At 39.8% G+C, this 27,707-nt stretch overlaps 1 non-coding gene across 1 annotated transcript; it reads right to left on the bottom strand.

Moving 5' to 3' along the window:
* Window positions 1-10,752: 10,752 nt before the first annotated feature.
* Window positions 10,753-10,915, bottom strand: LOC118900343. Its single transcript, XR_005021120.1, has one exon. It is a non-coding gene; the product is annotated as a U1 spliceosomal RNA (small nuclear RNA).
* Between the last annotated feature and the right edge of the window lie 16,792 nt (window positions 10,916-27,707).

Consider the following 27,707-nt stretch of genomic DNA (forward strand, 5'->3'; position numbering starts at 1 on the left):
AACTATAATCTATGGAATGTTCTGATGTATAAAGAGAAGTGTATTAATCAATAGAGAGTTGGCCAACAAGGAAAGTATAGGAAAAGGAATGTTGCTCTGTTGGCTCAGAATCTAGAGATGTTTTGAACCTCACATAACATTTATGTCCAGGCCAAACTTATCCTTCCCATGAAGATGGATGAACAAGCCATGTCTGACCCTAGTGGCAAGATGCTTACTTAGCATGATTGCATCCAGCTGCTTGCTTTGGAACAGTTTGTTTCCTCTACTTTTACTTGATTGATATAAGGAAAGAATGTATTGCTCACAAAGACATGAGTATTCAAGTTATAAATCTCAATGTAAATGGATAAATAAGTACACAGGTTTCTATTTTTAGGTGCCTTTCATTTTAACAAGAATAAGACTTCAAGAGTCAATCTCAGCCTACAGAATAAATGGGCCACATCCTGGAACTAAGTAATTTGATCAAGGTCCTGGTTGCTGAGGTCTAAATAGATCTAGTTGGCATTACCTCTTTTGGCATTACTACACTGTATATCTTGGTATGTGTGTAGCGGTGGGTGTATGTGTATATGTCTTTGTAATGATAGATGTATGTGTTTGGCTCTTCAGTTGTTCATTCAATACTGCAAAAGTTCTAAGAATACAGAAGCAAAACAAAACAAAGCATTTTCATGGAGTTGATAGTAAGAGAAGTGAAACAATAAGTAAATAAACAAATAAAATATATGGTATATGCCAAATGATGTTAAGTGCTATGGAGGAAAAGAACACTGGAATGAAGGATAGAGTTTGATGGGGACAAGGGTGGAAGGGTATTACTACTTTAAAATGTGTGGTAGGGATTTCTTCACCCTAAGGGGACACTTGAGAAGACACCGACAGGTGATAAATAGCCACTGCATATGGATTAAATGTTTAAGACATAGGGAATTACAAATATAAGTATCTAAAGTGGGAGGATGCTTAGAATTTTCAGGGATTGAAAATAAGGCCAATATAGGAGCAGACTGAGAGGGAGAGTAGAAGTGCTGGTTGTGGAGGTGCTAATCTATAAAATTTGTGACAATAATAATACCTGTATCATAGAGTTGTAAGAAAAAGCATATATATATATATATTTATAAACATATGTATACATATTATATCTGCACATATGTTATATATATATACACACATATACACCTATATTTACAGATACACATATGTACATGCACATATATACACACACATATATGTGTGTATGTGCCAACAAACATTGGCAACTGTTGTTATTGTACGAAATTGTTATGGTAGGAAATTTGGCTTTATTATGATTGATGCAGGAAACTATCAGAGACCTTTGGACAAAGAGGTTACCATACATGATTTACACTTTTACAAGTGTGTTTTGGCTTCAGTGTTGGGAAGACACTGTCCGGTGGCAGTTGTAGAAGTAAACAGATCAATTAGGAGTCTGCAGTAAGAGTTCAGGTAGAGATTATAGTGCCTTACACCAGGGTGGTAACAATGCAGGTGATAGCAAGGGGTCAGCCTGTAAATAAATGTTTAAAGTAACACCAAATGGATTTTCTAACAGGATGTGGAATTCGGGAGGTGCTTTTGTGTGTGTGTGCACACGTGTATGCCCATGCTCTTGTACATGCTAATTTCTGAATGTGAGTATATGTCAGTGTGAGGATTTGGAAGCTGAACAAGGAGAGTCTTTATGTTGAGTTTTGTCAGTTCCTTTGTTCAGCACACTAACTGCCTCAGAATTCTTGCTTTAAAATGAAGATGGTGGAAGGGTAGGTAGGAAAATCAGAAAATATCTCACACGTCAGAACTTTACCCAAAGTGACGTGAAGGCTGCGAGCATCTCTTGGGTGCTGAGCAGAGGCTTATAAGGTAAGACATTTTCCCATGACAGTGGTAGCACCAAGACTGGCCTGAGATGCTTCCTTAGGTTGAGGGTTCCCAAGTGGCATCCCTAGTCATGACCAGCATGTAAGCGTCGGCCCTCTAAGAGCACAGAGCCTTTGTCAGCAGATGTCTGGGGGTGCCCTAAAATGCTGAACAATGTTTTCCTTTTCCTCTGTTTCATGCCTCCCTCTTTCATCCTCATATCTCAGTCCTTACCTACAGGACACTGCAAAGTAGGTGTGCAATATCTGGAATCTTAAAAAGGTGAGACCTGGAAAAATTAGTCATCTAGCCCTGCCACATCTTTACATACACAAGGAAACTGTATATAAAGGGTCTGTCCTGAGTTATACAGTGCATTAGAAAGGGTCAGGGATCTCACTAGCAAAGGTCTTATGCTTCTAATTACTCTGATCACATTTGATTAATGACTATATATTTTGTGAATTAAAAATCCATACACATGTACTTATAAGGTTTGTTTGTTTGTTTTCCTGCTTCTTGGTGTGAGAGACTACCTGCAAGATGATTATTAGATGAACAACAACTGATCATTCTATGGCATTTATGGGACGGCCAGAAATACACTTTTAAATCCAAAGGGAATATATTCCAGGACATGTCACATTCTGCCTCGGTATCCCTCTCTTCATTATGCTGGTTGGAGTTACAGTCAGGCAGTCAACTTCTCCTTTCTTGTCATCTGTCCTGTAAGCCTCCTGCTGGGGACCCAGATAGCAGTCATCACGCAGGGCTGAGAACATCTGGCCATACACCCTAAGCCTCAGCATGACTCAGCATGACTCAGCATGGTTGTGTTGGGGCCAGATCCTGGCCTATAAGGCTATGCAGACCAAGAAGATAGGGAGCAGGGCATTGACTCAGAATGGGGCCCGGGCATAAATGTCTATGCTTAGACTGTGGGAAGGCAGCAGCGGATGCTTAGACAAAAATGAAATATGAATTAAGGGGAAATTGGAGCTTATTTAATTGGAGATAAGGTGGCTGAAGGGGATAGAGGGGCCTGGGCTTGTAGGCAAGACAGTCATCTAGTAAATGTTTTTGAAGTAGCTGCTATGTGCTAGACACTAACTTCAGTGCTTGAATCATAAATAAGAATAAGACATGTATCTTGCCTTCCAGGAGTCCTAGTCAAAAACAATAGTTAATTATATACAATATTACAATATTTTCCATACTTAATAGAGATATATGCAGGAGGGGAAACTTATGACTCTCTTAAGTCTGGGATCTTTTTAGGGAGTAAATAATGTACCAAAAGGTCTTACAAGATTAAAGAAATGTAAGCTGGGTCTTGAGAGATGAATGGATTTTTCATAAAGGAGACTACCTGTTCTCCAATGCTCTTTAGACAAGGTGTATAGAACTAGCTAGATTACAGTGAGACAAAGTGATTTAGCCTCAGAGAGGAGCCCCCCTTGTGCATGGTCACAGAAAGAGACTTCATCACTCACCACAATAAACTCTCCCTTCCTCCTCTCTTCTACATCAGAGGTTTCGTAAGTCTATTGAGGTCAGGAAAATCACAGAAAGAAATAGGGTGTCAGGGTCTTCAATGAATACAAGCCCATTCCTGATCAAATAGGGCTGACAATGCTTTAGCCAACTGTTGCCATGAGGAATTGGGAGAGGCCCAGTGATCCCAACACCACCTACTTCTTATGTAACCTTGGGCAAGTTTCTTAATGTCTCCATGTCTCTGAAATATAGGATGGTAACATGACTTAGCTCATAGGATAAATCATGACAATTAATTTAGTTTATTGTGTAAAGAGATAGAGATACAATATATGCTCACTAAGTATTATCTGTTGTTATAGTATTATAATAAGTATTTACATATAACTATTAGAGTCACACCTTATGTCCAAAGGATGATTGGAAATACAGATATTTTGAATCATTTCTTTTTTAAATAAAAATCATACATGTGTAAAGTGTATAACATGATGATTTGAAATACATATACATAGCAAAGTGATTACGATAGCCAAGTTAATTATCTGTCTTCTATTCTCCTTGTAGAGGAGAAAGACAGCATGAAACCCAAACTGATCTTGGAGAAGTTAACTTATAAAGCAGGGTCCTGCACTGGTAACATTTGCGAGGACTCTCATTGTCAAGCTCTGCAAAGGGAGGTGCAGGGAACTTGCAGAACTTCTTCTCATTTTTTATATTCTTAACTCATCACCACAGCACTGCCCATGGCATGGTTTAGTGTCCTCAGTGCTTGGCACTAATTAAGATGTCACACAGACCTAAATAAACAGATACGCATATGTTTTAGGTGCAGCGAGTTTCCAAGCCAGTGCAAGGTAAAGAGAGAAGGAGGGGGTTAGGTCTGAAGAATAACTAAAGAATATAATACACTCTCTTCCTTAACCAAACTTGTGGCTTGGCCAAGGGTCAAGAGGTCATTTGGGCCCCTATAGACCTCCAGTGTTCTCGGGGACCTATACATAACCTACAATCCAACAATCTCTGTAGTCCAAGCTAGAGCCTCTTTTTATTCTGAACTTGTTTCCAATTTTTTTCTTTAATTCATTCTCTTTCAGACTTTCTTATGGAGACACACCCATGTTGAGGATGTATGGTCTGCAATTATGACTTGAACCCTAATCTCCAATATCCAAGGTATAAAAGTGGGGAATAGGGACAGTTTAATCTGCTTCTATTTCTTGGGTCCACAGTAGATGTCCGTGTTGGTGTTTTGTTGTAGGAAGAGCACAGTCTTTAGCAGCAGCAGAACTGGGCCTACATCTTATCCTCACTACTTACTAGCTCTATGAGCTTGGACAGGTTATTTCATCTCTTTGACCCTCAAGTCCCCCACACTTAAAAAGAGACAATGTAATGTAGACAGTAGGAGAGCCTGGATCACCTGGGTTTAGATTACAAACTGGCTACTTATTCAAGAAATTGTCTTACATTTTCTGCACCTTGGTTTCCTCATCAGTTGAGAAACATTAATGGACTTCTGAATATTGGTATGAGGATAAACTAATTCATATAATGTACTTAAATTATATCTTAGTATATACTAAATACTCAAGAAACATCACTTATCATTAGCATGAATTACAACATGTTTCATGATATATACTTCACAGAACTACCGTATTAAATGAGACTATTTAAATACCCTAGAATGGTACCTGACATATAGAAAGATTTCAGTAAGTATTAATTCTCATCCTCTTTTAACTTTTCTCTAGTCTAAATCTCCTCTGTTTTTTCAAATATTTTTCTTGTGGTCTCTAGTTCCTTAATCATCTTGTTTCCTGTTCAACTTCTGGTCAGATTCTTAGTGGATCTCTTACGCTTCAGAATCTAGGGTTGTACGTGCTCTATGTGAAGTGAGGTTTTCTTAAAGGGCAAACTTGCTGTCAGCTGCCTTCATCTGCACCTGTGGCTTCAGGTGTTTCAGCCTTAAAGCTAGGCTCTGGACTTTGGCCACAGTACCTGGGAAGATAGCCCTCCTGAGGGAGGGGAAGGCTCCTCTCACATGACGTCTCAGGCCATTGTTAAATGATATATTGGGCTTTGAGAGTCTCTACATATTTAAGAGTGATTGGTGTTATTTTTCTAGAACTTACCTGCTGCTTTGAGACATCTGGTCCCTAGGGAACCCATAGCTCTGGCCTGAATTGCTGTTACTGGTCCAGACAGTGTGTATCACTTTTGATCCTTCATAACCCCAAAAGATAGATGTAATTATTACTCTTATTTTACAGATGTCAGGACTAAGTTCTTTGCCCCTAGTTGAGGGGATGGGGAGTCTCACGTGGTGGTAAAATGTAAATTGCTGCTATGCTGTGCCTCCCTCCACTTTCCCGTGCTCGCTTCTGTACTCAGTCTATCTGCCCTGAGACTCAGGACTCCACCCGGAGCCGCCAACCTGCCCTAACCACCTATCTGAGCCCACAGACCTGTAGCCCTTCTGGACTCTGATAGCTGACAGCTAGCCTTGGCCCTGCCCTCTCTGTGACCTCTGATAGACACATCTTGGACCGCAGCTCCCAGTGTCCCCATGAGGACCTCGGGTTTGCTGAGTCAAAGTTCGCTGAAGTTCAAGGCCTAAGAAACTCCTGCTCCCAAAGTTATAGTCACGGACTTCTCCATGCCTGCTTCCTTCAACCAGAGCCCTGTTCCCTGCTTTCCTAGGCCTATCCATCTAATGCTCCTCAACAGTGCAGCAAAGGGCTTGTGAGCAGTAGATCCAGTGTCTGACTTTGGGTCCAAGAACTAGCATTGTCTCTTACATGTCTGACCTTAGGCAAATTCTTTGATTCCTCTGAGCTTAGTCTTGTCATCTAAAAACAGGGATAATAATTGTATCCATCTTATGGAGTTAGTATGAGGTTGGAAAGAAATATGACACACTGTGAAGCAGTAGCTTATTTAATTAGACTTTAGAAAAGTTCTTAATAAATAGTAGTAGATTTTATCATCCATTAATCCTGTCCAGTTTCTCCCACACTCTCCTATTCACTCTCTCTCTCCTTATTCCCCCATATTCCTCTTCATTCTCTCTTACTTATAATGATGTTGGATATTTAGAATGGGATTTGGGGATAAGCTGTTAACAAGTGAAATATTTCTTGAAGGAGCCGTACTCATCCAATGGATCATCTCAGCAGGGTTCAGGGGGAGGAGGGAGGATCAAGGTCAACAGCAGGAGCCAAGGAAGGAACCCTGGGCAACTGGATTCGGGAAACTGAGAGTAAGAAGCTGAGGACCAGTCTCTGGATGCTGGGAGGGTCTCCTCATGGGAAACTCCTTCAACTAAGAGGGGCACAGACTGGGAAAAACAGTTTCTGGATGGAGGTGAGGACATTCTGATAGGACAGATTGAAGAGAAGGGCTCTGGAGGTTTGGAAGAGGGGGCTCCCTGTCACATGAAGGAAACCAGCTCCATGTGGGCACTGGGTCTCTTGCCTAAGCATGTCCTATGGGGTTCCTGATTTTCAGCCAGGCTTCACAAAGCCCTAAATTCCCATCTACTGGAGCCCTGAATGGGGAGAGAATGTTGTGGTTTTCACTTCACTTGGAACTCTTTCTAACTCTGGTTCCCAATTTGCCTCAAGACATCCCCGCGATAGTTTGATTCATCCAATCAAGAAGTGTGGAGAGGACTTCCCTGGTGTCGCAGTGGTTAAGAATCCTCCTGCCAATGCAGGGGACACAGGTTCCAGCCCTGGTCCAGGAAGATCCCACATGCCGCGGAGCAACTGAGCCCATGTGCCACAACTACTAAGCCTGCGCTCTGGAGCCCATGAGCCACAACTACTGAAGCCAGCACGCCTAGAGCCTGTGCTCTGCAACAAGAGAAGCCACCACAATGAGAAGCCCGCGCACCGCAAGAAAGAGTAACCCCCACTCTCAGCAACTGAAGAAAACCCACGTGCAGCAGCGAAGACCCAATGCAGCCAAAAATTAAATAACTGAATAAATAAATAAATTTGTGGGAAAAAAAAGTGTGGAGAGAACCTTTTCTCATGTGCATCCATCATCGTGTATATGATGGGGAAACAGAGAATAAAATGTAATGGCATAGGCCTTCACAGAGCTATGTGAGTCTAGGCATTCATCAAGAACTACCTTCTGCTTAGGGCAGGAATCCCCTCTGAAACACCCCTGTTTCATACTATCATGGGTGAAGCACTTTCTAACATGAGGAGCCACTCATGGCTTTTCCACTGAGCCCCTGTTTTTGTTAGACAACATAATATTTACAAAGTTCTTATGCAAATGAAAATCCTTTAACCCTTTGTCACATAGTATAACTCAAATCCCTGTTTCAGAAGATAACCCTTCCATATTGGAGTATTCATACATTTGTTAAACCCAAATTGCATGCTTTGCAACATGTGCTGGTGACATAACAGTGAACCAGAGAGTCACATCCTTGACTTCACAAAGCCAACTACTTAAACGAAGACAATAATCACAATCACCACCCTTTCTCTACTTGGTATACTCTTCCCTGACCTCAGAGAAATAAGTTAAATGATATAAGTTATGCAAAATCCTTACTGCAATGTCTGGCACATTAGTAAGCCTTCAATAAATGTCAGTTATTTTACTATTACTGTTATAAATGAACTGATGTAAAGTGCAGAATAAAATAGTGGTCTGCGGTAGCACGTTTGACACAATAAAAATAGCAAAGGTCTCTAAGAGTACTTAGCATATATAAGCCACAACTTTGCATATATTAACTCTCTCAATGTCAGAACAATCTTATGAGGATGTTAAAACCCCATTTTACAGGTGAGAGAACTGAGTCATATAGATACAAAGAGCTGCTGAGTTCAGCCACTCAGGCCGTCTGGCTCCACAGTCTGTTCTCTTAACCACTGCTCTCTACCGCCTAAGACTTCCCTCCAGTAAAGGGTTGAATCTCTGAAATGAGTTAGTGGTGATGGTTAAGTGGGAAGGGTGTCAAGTTCTTTCCTAAAGGTATGAGAAGAGAGGGAAGAAGGGCATTCTCTCTTCTCCACATGCACAAGTGAGCCAGCACACACACAGCTAGTACCCAGTGGGCCTGGTTAAAGAAGAATGAGAGGACCTGAGGATGTCTTGCTAGTATTGGGTTCAAAGAAGTCCTGGTTTAAGAGTTGAGGGAACTTCTGAATTTAATCAACAGAAATTCTCTCCTGGCAGAAGGGCCATTTACTCTAGCCTGTTGTTTACAAAAGAGAAATCTGAAGCATAGAGAAGGATGGGGACTTTCTCAGTATGATATAATTTGTCATAGAAATGCCCAGGCTAGGACTCGAAGCTCCTGACTTGCTCTCCAATGCACTTTCCCTGAGCCCCTTTGCCTTGAACTGTGGTCTTTCTGAGAGAAGGAACAGATGGAATCTAAAATATCTTAGGTAGTTTCCATGCCACAGCCAGGCTGGGTGGACTCCTGGTTAGCTCCTTAAAAATAAATATGGCATTTGAATACAGAAATAAGCAAACCCTGCTCAGGGTCTGGGAGGGAGAAGCTGCCCTGTCCTGGGTCCTGGCCCTACAGATAGTGTTATCGGAGACCTCATAGAGCCCCTCCCGTGCCTGGGCCTTGAAGTGAGTCAGCCTAGCACAGGGGCAGGACAAGCCGTATCATTCTGACCTGGATGCTAAGTGGGAGAGAGGAGAAAGGGCTCATAGTCCACAAACTCAGGCTATGACTCTTCTCCCCCTAAGAAAAGGAATGACACGCAGAGGTCTGTATATACCTTGCATCCCTTTTTGTGTGCCTTAGCCCTTAAAGAGCTCTCTGCTCTCAGAGCGATGGTGAGGTCTTTGCACTATATGCCATATCATACAAACCCTTGTCTCACCCCACACCCGACATGGACCATACCTTTCCTCCCAGGTCCACATGCTTGTGTTTACATGATAGTAAAGGAATCACTGAAAAATTTACTATTTCAATTTTTTCTTGTTTCTCTTGCTTCAGTGACTTAGTGGGGAAAGTGCATAATTTTTTCCCCATAAATTGACAATAGATTTAATTTCACAACAACTTTGTTGTGTTTGTGTAAATTCACAATAGCTTTTAATTGTTAGTGTCTGGGAAAGTTACATTATGGTGAATAAAAGAGAAAGCCGTACAAGTTCAGAAAATAAAAGCTATCATCACTAGGCCTTAGTTTTTTTATCAATAATATAAATATTATAAAATGAACACAGTTATGTGATAATGTATATATAGCACCTAATCCAGTGCCTGACACATGGTAAAAAATCAAGGAAAGGCATTGCAGAGTTTTCCAGTGACAACCTCCTGACCCTGACTATAGGATAGTAACCAGTAGACAATACATAGTTAATGTTCCAAAAAAAGTGACTAGAGCAGGGTCGGGATGGAGGTCAGAATTTAATTGTTAATAATCAAAAAGAGCTTAAGTCAAAAACAGGAGCTTGGGTCTTTCTAACAGTGAGGACTGGATGGAATGAGTAGTCTGAGGTCCTGTAGTTCCTGTTTAGCCATCCTCAGGTAGGAATCTCTGTAAAGAATTAGTGGTCCCCAAAAAACCACTGCCTGGAGGTAATATTTTTTCTCATACAAAAAGTGCAAACAAGTCCTTTTCCTGTCCTTTAAAGTCAGCAGAGAGTGACCCTGGCCCACCTTCAGGGTGAGGAAAGACTTGAAGAGTTTAGGACTGTGACTTTGGGGGTTGACATACTGTTCTTTGTCTACCAAGTTCAACTCTCCTGTCTACTTCCGCGGCTGACACAGTAGGAGAGAGACTGAAAGTGTTGAGAACCTGGGATCTCAGATTCAGGGAAAGAAGAGTCGTTAGAATTCATGCCCTATTTTTTTCTTTTTTTTTTTTTATTGAACCATAGTTGATTTCTAAGATTATATTAGTTTCAGATGTACAGCATAGTGATTCAGTATTTTTGTGGATTATACTACATTCAAAGTTATTACAAGATAATGGGTGTAATTCCCTCTGCTGTTCTGTATGTCCTTGTTGCTTATCTATTTCATACATAGTAGTTTGTATCTCTTAATCCTGTATTCCTAATTTGTGCCCCCTTCCCTCTTCCCCTTGGTAACCTCTGGTTTGTTTTCTATATCTGTGAGTCTTTTTTTGTTTTGCATATACACTCATTTGAATTATTTTTTTAGATTCCACATACAAGTGATCTCATACCATTCGTTACCTATTAAATGCTCCTGAAACTTTTTAGTTCAATCATCTGTGAAGCATGAGTTGTCGGTCAGAAATTGGTTTTTTTTTTTCCAAATCTTTTGATTTCCTTTGACATCAGAATTTAACCTAGGCACTGATGAATTAAATAAGGCCAGTATCTCAGATCTGAGACCTGGGGCTTTCCTCCTGTCCTGCCCCCATTAGCACAAATTATGCAGTCGAGTTTCCCACATTTGGGGAAATTGCAGGGTCAGCACATCCAGAGTGCAATGGATAAGCCTTGCCCTCAGAAAACCACCTTTGTGATCATGGTATCTCCCTTGCCAGGTAAGTGTGAGACCTGGGCTTTTTAAACAGGGTAAGGAGACAATCAGGAAGGGAAGCATTTACTTCATCTACCCATTCATCTATTCATCTATCTATCTATCATCTATCATATTCATTCATTCATAAATGTAAGCAAAAAGCTTAGCATGTAGAATAGTATGTAAGTGCTCAGGTCTCCGTGTGTGTGTGTGTGTGTGTTTGTGTGTGTTGATATGTGTGTTCAGGGTTGAACTAAAGTGGAAGTACAACTCTGCTGCCCCCCTGTGGTCCCCAGACTACCTTGCAAGTCTCTGTTAATGGCTTAGCTTAATTTTGAGATGCTTTGGGGGGAGTAAACCCTGCCTTCTTTGTGTTTTAATATCCTCATAATAACCACAGAATAATAATTTTCAAAATATCAGAAGAGTGTAATGTGTAGGAGGGCATTATCCAAAATTAGACAAACTGCAGTTTGAGTTCAGTCTTTGAAACATACATATGACATTGAGAAATTTAATTAACTTGTATGAGTCCAGAGATCTTCAGCATGAAATTGGTATAATAGTGTCTCCCATCTAGTGTTTAAATTAGACCTTAATTATCTAATGCATCGACATACTTATTATAGTGACTAGCATAAAGTAAGAACCTTATAAATATTACCTTTTAATATATATATTTTAAGCACCTTCAGCATATCGTTTACTGATCTGAACTTTACATGCAATATCTCACTGAGTCATTAATAAACTATGCAGCAAGCATTTATCCCCCTTTTCCAAGTGAGTAAAGTATAACTCAGAACATGCAATAAAATATTTAAGCATTGTATAGCTAGAAAATAATTTCATTTATAGAATACTCTAGCAATACAAATGCATAAAAATTAAAAATTGAAAGTTCTTATGCAACCCTACCTTCCTAATCTCATTCCTCTCCCTGAAGGAAACCAGCCTTAGCAGTCTGGTGTGAAACTTTGCAGAATATACTTCTGATATATGGGGTGAGGGAAGCTGTGGTGGAGAGGGAGAGAGGGAAAAAGGAACAGAGGGGTGAGGAAAGAGATTCAATATTTGTGTATCTCTTGAAAAAGCTCTTTCCATTATGTTAAATTGAAGGTAATATTGTCCTTTCTGAAATCCTGGAATAAATAAAGACAGATTAATATCTAAAATCATTTTGAAGGTCTGTGACATTTTGAAAATGCAAGGTGATATTTTACTACCCCTTGCTTTACTGTTAGCCATTATCTCAGGGGACATTACTGGGGAAAAGGGAAGCTGGGAGAGGTACCCAGATACCTTCTCTCTGCAAGGTGGGGGCACCCACCTTCAATCAAGAGACCCCCTTCAACACTCCCCCCATATGGAGGCTCCACCCATCTTAGCCTAGTAACTCCATCGGTATTTCCTTCTTTCCTTCCTACTGCCCAGCTGGGGAGTTTGGGGAGGAGGCAAGTTGAGGGAGGGGGGTGAGGGAGGGGGAGAGCACCTGGCTAGCCAGCTGCCAAAAATAAACAATCTGGAAGTAATAGTATGCCTATAACAGAGAAATCGATTTTTAAATGTAATATGTACATACAACAGAATATTATTCAGCCGTAAAAGGAATGAAGTTATGATACATGCTTCAACACGGAGGAAACTTGGAAAGGTCATGCTAAGCGAAATAAGCCAGACACAAGAGAATATTGTATGATCCCATTCATATGAAATATATAGAATAGGCCAATTCATAGAGACACAAAACAGATTAGAGGTAACCAGGGCTTGGGAGGAGGGTAGAATGGGGAGTTGTGGATTAATGGATACAGAGTTTCTGCTTGGGATAATGAAAACGTTCTGGAAATAGGGGCAATGGTTGAACAGCATCGTGAATGTAATTAGGTTCATGGAACTGTACACTCAAAAACTGTTAAAATGGCAAATTTTGTATAATCTGCATATATATCATAATATATAAACTACATATAAACCAAACTAAAAAAAAACCACAATAAAAATAATTCAGTACATTCATTCTACTTCATTAAATTTATTGTGAAACTTAAGTAAGTTTTGAGATCAGAAATTATTTATAGGAGAAAACATTGATAGATTTATCATTGTTTCATATGTGTGCACACACACACACACACACAAATACACATGAGCAGAGCAGTATAAAGTCTCTTAGATCTTAGAGATGATTTGTTGATTTTGTTTTTATAAATTGAAAAGGGTAATTCATTCAACAATTTCACTTGAGGGAGAGAATCAAATATAGGCTTTTTTTTTCAGTTCTATGTGTTTCTTCTCGGAGATCTATGTCTGAGTATCTATGAAGATATGCCTTAAATCTATATAGTAATTTAAGTAAGCCATTATGAAAGAATTTCATTTTCCAATATATTATTGTTATTTGCTCAGAGAGTAACGCAGGTTTTAGTTCCCCATTGCATCCTCATTTGTGTATTTGTATTAGATCCTCTGTCTCTAACCCATTGCATCATATCATAATTTATGTATTACCTTATATCTGGCAGTATTTTTTAGACTGCTGATTTAGAACTGGCTCCACTCGGGTGAAAGTTAACCAAGAAAAACCTTGATCTATCACGCTTTCTCCCTGGTTAAGAACCCAAACACACTTTTGTTCTATGAGCTTCTTTTGGTGTCATCAGCTTCAGTTTGTTTCTATTATCCTGCACTGCTAAAGTTTCAGCATATTCTGAAACATGCCTTGCTTTTACTATGATTCTTACAATCAGGCAAAATGAACTGAATACTGCAATATTGCACATAGTTTCAGTGAATGACTATTTAATTAATACACTAATGTTTTGTTTTTAAAAGCCCAGTCTTACAGCCTGGAATAGTTCCTTTGGTCACTTTATTAAATCACAACTTTATCATTTAGACTCAAAGTCCCAGAATTTAAATATATATATATATTTTTTCCTTCTTATTTATAAATTAATACATAACCAATAATTGCTTTTCAGTTGGTACTGTCATTCTTCAGATATTGTAAAACAGAAACTTAGGGTTATCTTTGCTTCCTTTCCAACATTTCGCCCCTCTGTTTTTCTAAAAATAAACCTGTAAATCTTATTAAATTTAGACCCAAAATATGTCTCATATCGGTCCATTACCTCCCATCTCCACTTTCTTAAACTGGGCTAATATTATCTCTTTTTCAAACTACTTCAACATCTTCTGACTATTTCTTCTGTTTGTCTCCAGCTCTGTCAAATTTATTTTATCAATAATGCTGAAACGATGATTTTAAAACCTCAGTGAAGTCATATTACTTTCTTCAATAGCTTTCCATGAATCTTTGGGTATTCAACCCTTTACCGTGGCCAGCAGGGGGCTTTGTGATCTGACCTCCTCTTCTGTCTTCAGCTTCTCCTCAAAGTAATGCCCCTCCCCAAGTAGCCATTCTGTATACATGGGTGGTTCCACAATCCATCGCAATGGACGTCTACGCATGTACTAATCATCTTCGTAGAATATCCTTACTCCTATTTCCACCAGTTAGTTTGTAATCTTTTTTTCAGATCTCAGCTAATGGGATACTTTCTTAGGGAAACTTACCTTTACCTCAAGCCAGAATGTGGTCTCTTTTGAGACCAGCAATTTCAAAGCAGTTTCTTCTTTCTGTTTTATTATTAATCACAGGATTGAACTTAAATTTGAATTGATTTAAACTTTTGAGTCTCCAATTATTTAAAAATTCCAAGAGGGAATGGTTTTTGCCTGTTTGTTGCTATCACATCATTTTTGCTTAGCGAAGTGCCTGCCCCATACTGCTCCTTAATAATTGATTGACTCTTATCGTTACTTCCATGAAAACAGGCACATGAGGGCTGATTTAAATCCCTTATCCTCCTCCAAACACAAATCTATTATAAAACAGGATATATGAAAATAGATTATGCAAGAGTATAAGAAAATATACAAATAAATCTGAAAACAGAAAGGCCTTTGTCAGTGTGGCCCCAATATTTCAATAGATAAAGTAAATAATAAAATTATTTGTACACCAACTTTTAAAGTACATATATAGAAAGGCAAACAGACCTTTAGTCATGTGTCTCAATCAGAGACACATAACTAAATTGCCTGTGACATCATCTACATCCAGTAGTAGATACTGGGGACTATGACATTGATTCTATGGTTTAATCACTTGGCTATTTACATGCCATTAAAAAATGGAGTCTTGGGCTTCCCTGGTGGCGCAGTGGTTGAGAATCTGCCTGTCAATGCAGGGGACACGGGTTCGAGCCCTGGTTTGGGAAGATCCCACGTGCCGCGGAGCAACTACGCCCGTGAGCCACAATTACTGAGCCTGCGCGTCTGGAGCCTGTGCTCCGCAACAAGAGAGGCCGCGATAGTGAGAGGCCCGCGCACCGCGATGAGGAGTGGCCCCCGCTTGCCGCAACTAGAGAAAGCCCTCGCACAGAAACGAAGACCCAACACAGCCAAAAATAAATAAATAAATAAATGATTAAAAACTTAAAAAAAAAAAAAGATCGAGTCTATTTCTCAAACAGTTCACTGTTCAATAGGGAAAGATGGTCCAAAATACAAATAATTAAAGTAAGTGTGATTGATTATGGCAGAGGTAATAATAGCTGACATTGATTAACTCCTTATTACATATTGAGTACCTTGCTAAGTGATTTGTATCTAAACCTCACAACAACTTTATGCAATGGTAATTATCATTAAATGTATTCCAGCGATAAGGAAGGCAAGGTACAATGAGGTTAAATAACTTGTCCAAAGGGCACAACAAAAGCCACAGTCATAATGTAAACAAGGTACTCAAGTCCCAACATTAATGCTCTTAGTCACATGTATACTGTGTTTCCATTTCTCTGTGGGAAGATAGTAAGACCCCTAGCATCCAGACAATTAGCATTATGATTTCTGTCCTCCATATCTTACTTATGACTTGTCTGAAAATGACATCCATCCTTCCCTGTCTCCTTATAGAGAACATGGGTATGAAGGACATAGTCAGAGGGATACGAGAAACTAGAGACTGGAAAGGGGAGCTCCCTTCCATGAGACAGGGTTCTGGGTTCCCATTGGCTGCAGCCAGACATCAAAACTAGGGGAGAGAGGATGGGATGGGGGAACTCTTTTACTTCACCAAAACAAATATACTGCTCTCCTGTAATTTGTATGCATTCCTCACTTTAAGGGCAGGGTATGGGAATTCTCACAGACAGCTGGGGGAATGTGCTCCCTTAAGAACTCTGTTTCATTCCAGATCCATAACTAGTCTACTTCCCCCCTTCCATATTATAATAGATATAAATAATTAATCACTCTCCTAGCAACAGGACTTAAGTAAAAGCTAAGACAGAGAACTTGGGGACTGCTGTTCAAAGCCCCAGATCTCCAAAGTTGAGTGTGCAAATAAGGATGAAGAAGATGGAAGGAGAGAAACATAAAAGGGAAGGAGGGAGAGAAGGAGGACAGAGAGGGAAAGACAATGAGTGGCCTAAATCAGGAATGCACCCTGGAGAGGAGTTTCTAAAATAAATGTTCCCACCAGCCAGGGTTTTGTGAAGATGATGAAAAGAATGGTGTTTTGACTAAATCCTTGATTTCGGGGTGAATGAATAATACAGATGTATACCCACCAGACAGAGACCAAGGAGTCTCTTCTCAGTAATAATAATAAAACTTCAAAAGTGAAGAATAACTTAACCCTTGCAAAACACATTCCCCACAGCCTGTGTAAAAAGCATGGCTGGGCAATGCAAAAATTACTCACACCATTTAAATATAATGAAACCAAAGCCCAAGATCAAGTAACTTCCCCAATATTATTATTGTTGCAAAGTAGCAGAGCTGGCATTTCAACCGAATTCTTCTGAAGATGAAAGCCCAGTAATCTTGCAGATATTTTTGTCATGGGCAAAACTAGTCCTGACAATCAGGCATTAAATTCATACCAAGATGCAATTTTCAAAGCATGTGAGATGTACAGTCCACACCAACCATAAGAGAAAGTGGCCTCATCTTTCTCTGGCTGATGCCACCAATTCACAGTTTTTATACTCCCAGAGATTGGTTGCCTGTACCAGATGATACCTTAAAAATTTGAATGTTACAGAGCGTTCTCACTTTTGTTAAATTTCATCATACTCCACAGCTTTTAAGAAATATTCTCCTGAACTTACCTAAATAACTAATTTTTATCTTTGTGTCTCCAAATAGGTGATATGCCAATAATAATTTGTCTCATTCTGTTAACAACTAGTGCTCTTAAATGCTTATCATAACAGCCACGTATTATAGCTAGTTTTTGTATCTATATGATAAAATTTTGGATTCTTTGAGACACAGCACATCAATAACTAAGGCATTATGATGCTAGGCAACATGGTTTTTGACATCTATGTGTTTTGGAGATAAATGCATACAATTAACTCATCATTTTTGCAGCTTCCCCAAAGTCTCTAGTGCTTCATCAACTGAATTTTCCCTCCAGATATATTATTAGTCATTCCCTCAAATCAGCTAAGTCTATTTTATTCTATTTATTTGCTTGTTTATTTATTTATATTTGTTGGCTTGTTTTGCCATAGGATGTTCATACTTGATCTCCCAACTGTGCTTAGAGCCAATTTTCTACTGATCTCTTAGGTTTCATACATTCTGGGAAACCTTTATATCTACCCTCAATATCACCAATCAAGATAAGGAGCACCATGAAAAACACCCTGGAAGTTCCAATGCTGTCATGGCACTATTCAAATATATTAATATCTTTGTTGATTTTGTTCACAGTCTAGGCATAAGGAAAGGGGGTTCACGGTTCTATGACCAGCTGAAGAGCCAGGACCTATGACTCAGATGACAGGTTTTAAAGTGAACCAAAAATATAATCTTATGAACGGAAGATAGAGGATGAAATGATAGAATTACACAAGGGCACTGGAGGAGTGGAAGTGACCACCAGTTGACTGACGACCTGGACCTGGGCAATCAGAGGCCCCTCACCCTCTTCCCTGTATGTGGAATGTGCATTCCACCTCTTCCCTGCGCTAGAAGCTGCCTCAGGGACACAGCCTTGAGATAATGATGTGTTCTTGAGACCATCTAGACAGTATATGTGACTGAACCCAGTTAAGGCCTCTATATAAACTCTTAAGGTTCTGGCAAATGGGTGCAGAGATCTACTCATCTTGCAGTCACGCAAGAGAAGCCTCCTATGGAAGTTCCCTTGTTTATTAAACTGCCACCTACCAATCTGTAGTGGTTTGCCTTGTCTTCTGTCTCTCCATGTGTGAGGGCCAGTCTTAGAGTTTACCTGGGAAGCTCCTGAGGTTGTGAGCCAACAATGGGGCCACCCGGTGGCTAGCCACTTCATTCTCATAGATGGACCCTGTCTCTGGGTTTTGTTATACTGGCATTCAAAGTGGTCTCTGACTCCTTCACCTACTCTTGGTCACAGAAAGTTATTTCCCAGAACTTCTGGGATTTATGAGTAACATGGAGAAAACAAACATGAAACAAAATCTTTAGCAGCTTCCAGGCTAGTAAATGATCTTAATCAGATCAGTTCAAGGGACTATTTGTTTGTTTGTTCACTTATTCATTTATTTATTTACCTTTACTCAACTCAGCTGTATGTCTGTCTGTAATTATGTGTGACATTTGTGTTTCTTCTTTCATAGCTGTGGACTGTGTACTTCAGGAGAATAATGATAATATAGGTCTTATTCCCTACTGTATTATGGAAACTACCACATGGATAATCTTTAATAAAATATAGTTTTGATTAAAATGAATGAAACTTAAAGTGACCCATGTCTGTCTTGTGTGTCTGATGGTTTTTCTGTCTCTTTATGTGTCTGAATATACATGACTCCTGAATGTCTTCTTATTATGCCCTACAATGCCTTCAAATATTTAGACATCCTAAGTTGTATTCTCATCTAATACCCTTGAAAATATAAGATCACAAATCTTTAAGTATGAGTTCATTCCTTCCTCATGTTCTTGGGAATGAATTCAGGGAGATGTAAGCTAAATAAAAGGAACTCTTCCTTGATTTTATCTCTACGTAATGTGTCATGTTCTGTCAGGCCCATGAGATTGGCATGTCTTTCTGTTTAGACATACCTGTCACACTTGAAATTCCCCCCTCCATATTTATCAGTTCCCTTCCCCTGCTGGACTAGAAAACCCACTCTAAGCACAATGCTTTGAACAGAGTAGGAGCTTAATAAAATGTTCTTTATTAAATAAAATAATAAACTAAGAGTGATTTTGTTCCTGTGTCTTTCTATCCGTCTTGTTTCTGCATCTCCATGTACATCTCTGGATGCCCCTGTCACTCTGGGGGGACCCTTTAAGCTGCTTGCCCATTCATTATGTGACAGGAGACGTCCCAGAGTGAATAACCTAAGCCCCTTGTGTATGCGGTCTGCCAGTTCTTTCCTGAGCGTGTCTTCTGAGTATACTGAAGCCAAGCTCATAGGACAAATTTTTCAGCTTTCTTAAGTTTCCATTGGTGAATTTTCATTTTAATGTGGTTGTATGAAAGGTTGATTTTTAGTGAATGATTTTCAATCATTGTAGTCTCCACATTTTCCCAAGAGCTGCTGGATACCCACGGAGAGAAAAAAAGAAAAACAAAAAAGAGATACAGAACAGTAGGCTACAGGGGATAGCTCATGCTACTACCGCTACTTCTCCTCTTTGCCACTTGTTTGACTCAGCAGGGGGCAAATAAGAGATCCCCCGTAAAACCAAGAATGTCTTTAATAATGCTGGCAATAACCTTGAACCCAAGTGATGGTTTATTGCAGCTGCCAAAGAACAGTTCTTTTTTTGTCTGGTGAGGTATTCTATAGACATTTAGACCACTACGCCATGAACTGGGCCAGATCTTATAATAAGGTCTTTATTACATCATGAGTCTATGGAAGTATTTGGTGAGCCTGAGGGACCAGAGGTCACTCAGCAACAGGTTCAGGGCCTTGAGAGCATTGTGATTAGAATATCATTACTGTTTGCCAGCTATGGAAACCACGGGATTAGAGCATACAGTGATGGCAAAGACAAAACAATGCTAGGCTAGTTCCAGCCTGGCAATGAGTCATCAAAGTTACTTATCCCGCCTCCCCTGGGGTAAACATGTGCTAGAAAATACTGTGAAGAGATGCATTTAGATAGAGTAGAATAACAGCCAGTCAGCAACCATCTTTTCCTCTAATCACAGGAGTGGATATTGTTTTACTACCCTAAAGCAGTCCTTCCATAAAGCATATTCATGAATTAACACATTAGTGAGATACACATGTCATCTTGTTGCCCTGACAGGGCTCTGGGTGTGACTCTGACTATTAGCTTCACATAATTCCAGGTGCACTGAGGCCCTGGTGAGACTTAACATTGCAATAAAGCACACCTGATTTAATTTAGTACAAACTGATACATTTAAATTATACGGCGTTTTAAAAAATTCTTTACCAATAACCTTTGAGGGCAGGGGCTATGGTCCAGGCATCACCTCCACTTAAATCAACATTCTCTAGCACAACATAGATGCTCGATATATGCTGGCTTGAAGACAGGATGAAGTTTATGTCCCTGACCATTCACAGAGGACCTCTGCCTGCCTCTCTGGGGGATCTGAGGTGTCTGATTGTGGCCACAGAGGCATGAATGCAGGCTGGAGAGGGGAGGCCCAGCACCATCACCTGCTCTGGGAAACATACAAGTTGAAGCACTGCTAGGAGATAGTTAGAGGGGGGCTTAGAATCAGTCAACCACCCTGTGAAGCATGTTTGTGGGCCAGTTGATAATACGAGAGCTCCTAAGGGGCATGCGTTGCTTGTCCAGCTTTTGTGCTTGTGCTAAAGATTAGGTGCCTTAGAGATGAGCCCAAGTGGGCAAGATAAACAGTGAGTGAAGAGGACAGAACAAGCCTTAGGTGGGCAGTGAAAGGTCAGTGGAATAAAGGGAAAGGAAAATGAGTGAAAAGATTATAGAAGACAAAGGAGAAAGGGCCAGAAAATTGAAGTGAGGATCAGAAAAGGGAAGGTCTTTCTGTGGGTAGGATGTTAAAAGAAGACAGGAAATCAGGGTGTTCCTCTGGGTCCCAAAAAAATTCAGGAAAATAATTCTTCACCAAGAACTAACCCCTATCCAGGCCCAAGCAGGAGTTCCTGTGCATGCAGGTTTGGGAGGGTTAAGGTGGGGCTGTTATCTGAGCCCAGAGACACAGGCCCAAACTTTTAGCCCCTTCTAGGACTTGGAGGCTTATCTCTCAGCCACAGACCTTATGGTCTCTAACCACTCCCCTCCCAAGCTTTGCAAATACAGCCCCCCCCCCACAAACAGTGAATGAACTAGAAGAAAGGCTCTAGGAAAGGGGCAGAAAACAGTCTCTAATGTCTCAATGTGGTTCAGATGGAAAAGAACTGAACACAGGCACGTGAACTTGCAAAGCCCTTTAACCACAGGGTTTTAGTCATTTCTTTGTTAACTGGAATAAAGCCATTTTTAACAGAGGTTTTTGAAGTTAAGAAGAAAAATGATGTTTCTGATGTGCTGACTTGTCACAACAGAGACACTGGCACAATGTATGCATTCAAATGTATCTTCTTCCTTAAGCATTCCCCCTGTATCTATTCTCATTATCTCATGCCTCACAACCAAATCTTGACCGAGATGAAGCATTTCCTGGTCCTTACTCAGCAGTGAGTAAGGACTCAGACAGTCTTCAAAGTTTTACTTCTACCAAGGCAAAGCTACCCCTCTTACAATTGCACCTCACAAGGAACCCCAGCTTCACTTGGCTCTTTGCTCCTGTGGAGCCGCCAGCTCACTCAGATTTGTTGCACCTTCAACCACTTAATTATGGCTCAGCAGGGGTAGTCCAGTTACCTCTCTGGATTTCTAAAAACTCACTGTTTCATGCTTCTCTATACATAAACTAGCGCAGTAGTTTTGGAATCAAACGGTCTGGTTTAGAATGTCAGTTTCCACTTACTGGCTGTGTACTCTGGCAAATCACTTCATCTTTCTGTGCTTTGGTCTGTTTGGTGTGTTGGATTGTTCTTTTGTTGTTTTTTTTTAATTTTTTTTAAAGCTTTTACGTTTTTATTTATTTATTTATTTATTTATTTATTTATTTATTTATTTATTTATGTCTGCGTTGGGTCTTCGTTGCTGTGCGTGGGCTTTCTCTAGTTGTGGTGAGCGGGGGCAACTCTTTCGTTGCGGTGCACAGGCTTCTCATTGCAGTGGTTTCTCTTGTTGTGGAGCACGTTCTCTAGGCGCACAGGCTCAGTAGTTGTGGCGCATGGGCTTAGTTGCTCCACGGCATGTGGGATCTTCCCAGACCAGGGCTCGAACCTGTGTCCCCTGCATTGGCAGGCGGATTCTTAACCGCTGTGTCGCCAGGGAAGCCCTGTTGGATTGTTTTAATGATGAAATGCATTAATACATGTAATGCACCTAATCACTCCTGGCCCATAGTAAATATTATAAATGTTTTAGTTGTTATTATTACTATTATTGTTATTATTAGGCATTTTGTGAAAATGGGATTATTGGATATTCAGGATGAGTAGAGACCTGGTCTGACCTGCCACAGAAAGCAAGGAGTTTGTAAAACTTTGCTTACAAGCACAGTGCTCGATAGTATGTAAGATATTCTAATGGAAAGACTTGTATTCTATTCTTACGAAGACCCTGTGAGAAAAACAGAACCTGGTGGAAGTTTTAGTCCTATTTATCACAAGATTTTTGAGGTTCCCAGAGACTGAGTGACTTAAGGTGTTATGCTTAGAAACAGGAAGAACCAAACTTACAGAGCTAGCGGTGGTTTTCCTCTGTAGGCCAAAGTGTTCTTGGGAGTAGAATGTTGAATTTGTACATTCTCATGAGGATTCAGGGGAACTCTTTTCTGAGGATGTTAGAAGCATCTACTCAGAAACTTTTGCCTTCCTTGTGGCCCTCACAAATCTAGTATAGACCTGTAAGAAGCCTACATCATGGGTCAGTCATGTGAACCAGATTAGACAGACATTCATTTACCAACATTTGTTGAGTGCCTTTGAAGTAGAATCTGTGCTAGAGTGCTTGGGATATCAAAATATATATGGCTATATGACCAGGATCTAGGATTAGACATTTAGGGAGGATGAAGTTTTTAAAGGTAGGTATTCATTCATTCACAAATATAAGCTAAGCACGTGCTTATTATCTAGCACTGCATGAGGCCAACATGATAGAAGATGATACGTATGTGCATGCATGTGGGGTGGTAGGCACAAAGTGATAATTAATAGTTAGTAGAAATCCATTAGCAGTGGTATTTTAGCAGCCACTGTGAGCCACATGCAGCATTATGAGGAGATTTACATTCATTATTCCTCAATAAAACTCTGTGAAACAGATTTTTTACATCTTATTTTTACTAATAAAAAAATAAAATATGATAATTTGAGAAAATCTTTTAAGATCATGTAACCAGTAAATAATTGAGTCTTTTAAAATTTCCATGAAGACTTTAAATAGTTCCATGATACAAATATAACATAATAGATATACTTCATACATATTAAATATAAAGTGAAAGACCCCTCACCATTACCTTCGTACCTTCCTTAGAGAGAATCCCTATTTATAATCCCTCTGCCCTTTTTTCAACACACTTACATACACATGTATGAAAATACTCAAGCATACAGTCTTGTTTTTGGAGCCAGGAGCTGTGTGGGGCTGTTTCCATCATCCTACACTAAGAGCATTGTTGGCTTGTGTGCATTTTTGGGTTAACGTGAATACAGACTAAGACTCCAAAGAAGCCAATGTTTTTTTAAGAGTGATGACCTTGTTGTCTTTGCTGTCAAAAATGGAAAGAAAAGGGACTTTTTTTAGCATTTCCCCTCGGGAAAAAGAAGTGGGGAAAGAGACCTTGGTTTCCCGTCTCCAACCCTCCTTGTATGGGGTCTACAAGTTCTTCCCTCAGAGGGCCCCCTGGATGGCCCCAGCTGAGTCAGCAGTTCCATAAACCACTCCTGCCATCTTGTGGCTTGTACAGCATCTACAGGCGGCTCCTGGAGAAAAATGGAGAAAATAAGAAGAAAATGCTACAGGCTACTAATAGTGACTTAAAAGCAATCATGACAACAATAATCATGAAGGTAGTTATTATGTATTATTCCTATCATTGACAGTCTCAGTGTTTTATAGTGAACCCTAAATTTCAGAGTTTGGATTATTAATGCTATGAGACATCAGATAGGTGAAGAACATATCTACCTCTTATACTGACTGGTCAAGACTGGAACTGCTACAGAAAAGTGAGACAGAAATACATATATTATCTATGTAGACTAAACTAAAGTGGCCAGATCATCAGGTCAGAGTCATTTATAGAAAAAATTAAACTCAAATCCCTAGAGGAGCACTTTTCTTGATATGTTACTGTTCTATCACCGGACATTGAGTTTTAATGATAGAAAACATCTATTCTGCTTTATTTAGTTAGTTAATGAAAATTATTTATTTAATCATTCATTTATTTAATGGAAAGTCCCTAAATTTTAGTGAGTACTAGTTACCAAGGATCTACCACTGCATATATTCTTTGCCTCTATGATGCTTCTATTTTAAGAGGGAAGACAAATAAAGACATTTTAAATGCAACAATGAATAATTACAACTTTATGTAACTGCTATGAAAGAAATGAAAGGTTGATGCAATAGAGAATAACAAAGAAAGAAGTACATCGCTGATGCAACAACTGAGGGCTCTCAGAGGAGGTACTAGGGTGTGATGGGAGAGACATGGGGGTGGAGAAAGCTTTGCCTTACCACCATTGGTCCTGGAGCTCCAGCCAATGAACACGGAGCAGGAAAAGAGCCAAATGACCATATTTCAGAAAAGTGACTACCCAGGGGGCTGCCTTTTTCAGAGGCACGTAGTGATCAGAATAGTGATTGAACCCTCCCTTTTGCTGGCCCTAGCTATAGACCACCATGGATACTGAAGTAAGAACCTTGTTCTGGATTTATTTCCCCACATTTCTAGTATATACAGGGCACTAGCACATGACTGTGACATGCACACCACATTCTGATGTTCTGATGTTTATTCCTCAGTTCTCATAGGCTTTTCCCAGGAACCAGGGTCTTTTATATTCATGGGTTTTTTTTAAATAAAATACAAACATTCAAAAGAAAATGTGAATATAGGATTTTAATATTTTAGTAGGGAAACTGACCAAACTGTAAAAACCTGAGTTATAGCCTAGAGGTATAAAATTCCATCGTAAAGAATTAACAGAGTGACCAGAGGCAGAGGTACCTCAGTAGGTAGTGATAACAGTACCTAAAGATGCTGACGTTATAAATTGAGGGAAAAAATAATAACTCACTATTTCCAACGGGTGACTTTAGTGTTAATAACGGAAATACCACAGGAGATCATGAACAATTAGAGAATCCAAATTTAATTTGTTTTAGATAAAAACCTTAAAGTTCATGAATCAGTCAACTTGTTCAGAAGATAACGTGTTCAGGAATCTATTAAATGTTTTTATTTTCATTTTTCTTTACAATTCATGCAGGATTGAAGCCACATTAGCCATACCCTTTAGGTCACTGTGATATTGTGATTTATAATCAGAAATATATATTTGGTCTTTATTTCCATTTCTGGCACAGGGCTAAAACCCTGGGAATTTGCTAAGAGAGCATATGGTGTCTTTTGTTGATAATGAGATGACTTTTGGACCCCATCTAAGGATGGAGGGCTGGTTGCCAGAAGAATCAAGCATGTGGTTAGAGGGTTGGAATTTTCAGTGTCATCCCCCTGACCTCCAAGGAACGGACAGGGGCTGGAGGTTGAATTAATCACAAATAGCCAATGATTTGATCGGTCACGCCTGTGTAATGAAGACGTCATAAAAAAAACACAAAGGGAGGGAGTTCAGAGAGCTTCCAGGTTGGTGAACATGTGGAGGTGCTGAGAGAGTGGCGAGCTCGCTCAGGGAGAGCATGGAAGCTCCACTTCCTGTCCTCACACCACGCTCTATATTTCTTTCATCTGGCTGTTCCTGAATTACATTATTGTATAATAAATGGGTGATATAGTAAGTAAAATGTTTCTCTGAGTTCTCATCTGGCAAATGGATTGAACCCAAAGAGGGGGTTGAGGGAACCTCTGATTTGTAGCCAGTCAGTCAGAAGTACAAGTAACCACCTGGACTTTTAATTGGCATCCTGAGATGAAGGGGTTGTTGGAACCTCCAATCTGTAGCCGGTTGGTTAGAAGCATGGGTGGTAACCTGGGCTTGCAGTTGGAAGTGGAGGGTGGTCTCATGGGACTGAGACTTAAAACTGTGGGATCTGACGCTATCTCCAGGAGGATTGTGTCAGAATCGAGTTGAATTCTAGGACACTCGGCTGGTGTCCAAGAATTTCTCCCCACAAAGTGGAATTGGGTCCCAGAACCCAAAATAAGTCTGAATGCTTTAGAACAAAACTTGAGAAAAAGCCTACAATAATGCTTTATTGGAGGACATAATCTAAAGGTAATGAAAATGAAGGAGAGGAAAGAAAAAACATGGAAAAAGGGAAGGCAAACACAAGGAGGTATATTACCAGGCTAGCAACAACTTTGCATAAAAATAAAACTTGTTGCTTGGTAATGAGGGATTTAATTGTTATTAAATAATTCATTCAGTATAATGCAAAATCATTTAGGCCAACTACAGAACTGAATGACTTTTTTACATTGTTTGGTCCTTTCTTAGCTAGTTCTTTTTCATGTTAGATCTGTGTTTCTAACATGTTAGATCTGTACGATATATGGTTAAGCCTTGAACAATGTGGGATTTAAGGGCATCAACCACCATGCAGTTGAAAATCCATGTACAACTTTCCAGTCAGCTCTACATATCCTTGGTTCCCCATCCATGGATTCAACCGCCCTGGATTGTGTAGTACTATTGTATGTATTTATTGAAAAGCATTCATGTATAAGTAGATCCACGCAATTCAAACCTGAGATGTTCAAGGGTCAACTGCATATATTGTACAGGAGCAGAATTTGCCACCTCATAATACTTCTCTTTGGCATACTATTTTCTAAGGCATAGCAGACATGGGAGAAATTCTGAAAACCAAGTAGGAGTTACCCTTTTGTAAGAAACATTTACATTTATAAGGGAAATCTCCATTTGTAGCAGTGTCTCCCTAGCTGTACCAGGAAGAGGGGGATGACCAAATCTCTAGAAACTATTATCAATGCAGAGGCAATGACTTAAATCCCCATAGCAACTACAACCACACCCTTGTTAACTGTGTTTTTCCTGGTAACCTCCCATATTTGACTCTCCCAACCCTCAAAGTCCTCTTTTGTCTTTAGCGGAGAATGGTATTTAAGGTGAGGGTTTTGGCCACTTCAAAGGGTAGCTTAGTTTTCCTGGTCTCTCCCATACATGTTATTAAACTTTCAGGGAATTTTTTTTTCCTGTTAATCTGTCTCATATCAATTTAATTTTTAGACCAACCAGAAGAACCTAGAAGGGTAGAGGAAAATTTCTTCCTCCTTGATAATTGTAATGAGTCTTTCTACCCAGAGAGAGCAGAAGATGATGAAGCCAAAGCTAGATGGTGCATATTTCTTTGTTCAGTTCACAGAAATAACTCTTCCTGTTTAGCCTCACTTCCTATCTCATCTTTTCTGTATTCTATGACCATGTACCTCACCTGTCTCTGCTTGCCAGTGCCTTCAGCTTTCTGTAGAACTTCTCACCCTGCTGAGTAGAAGGATTCGTATAGGCTC

Source organism: Balaenoptera musculus, chromosome 8 (genome assembly GCF_009873245.2).
Source record: "Balaenoptera musculus isolate JJ_BM4_2016_0621 chromosome 8, mBalMus1.pri.v3, whole genome shotgun sequence".
Lineage (NCBI taxonomy): Eukaryota > Metazoa > Chordata > Mammalia > Artiodactyla > Balaenopteridae > Balaenoptera > Balaenoptera musculus.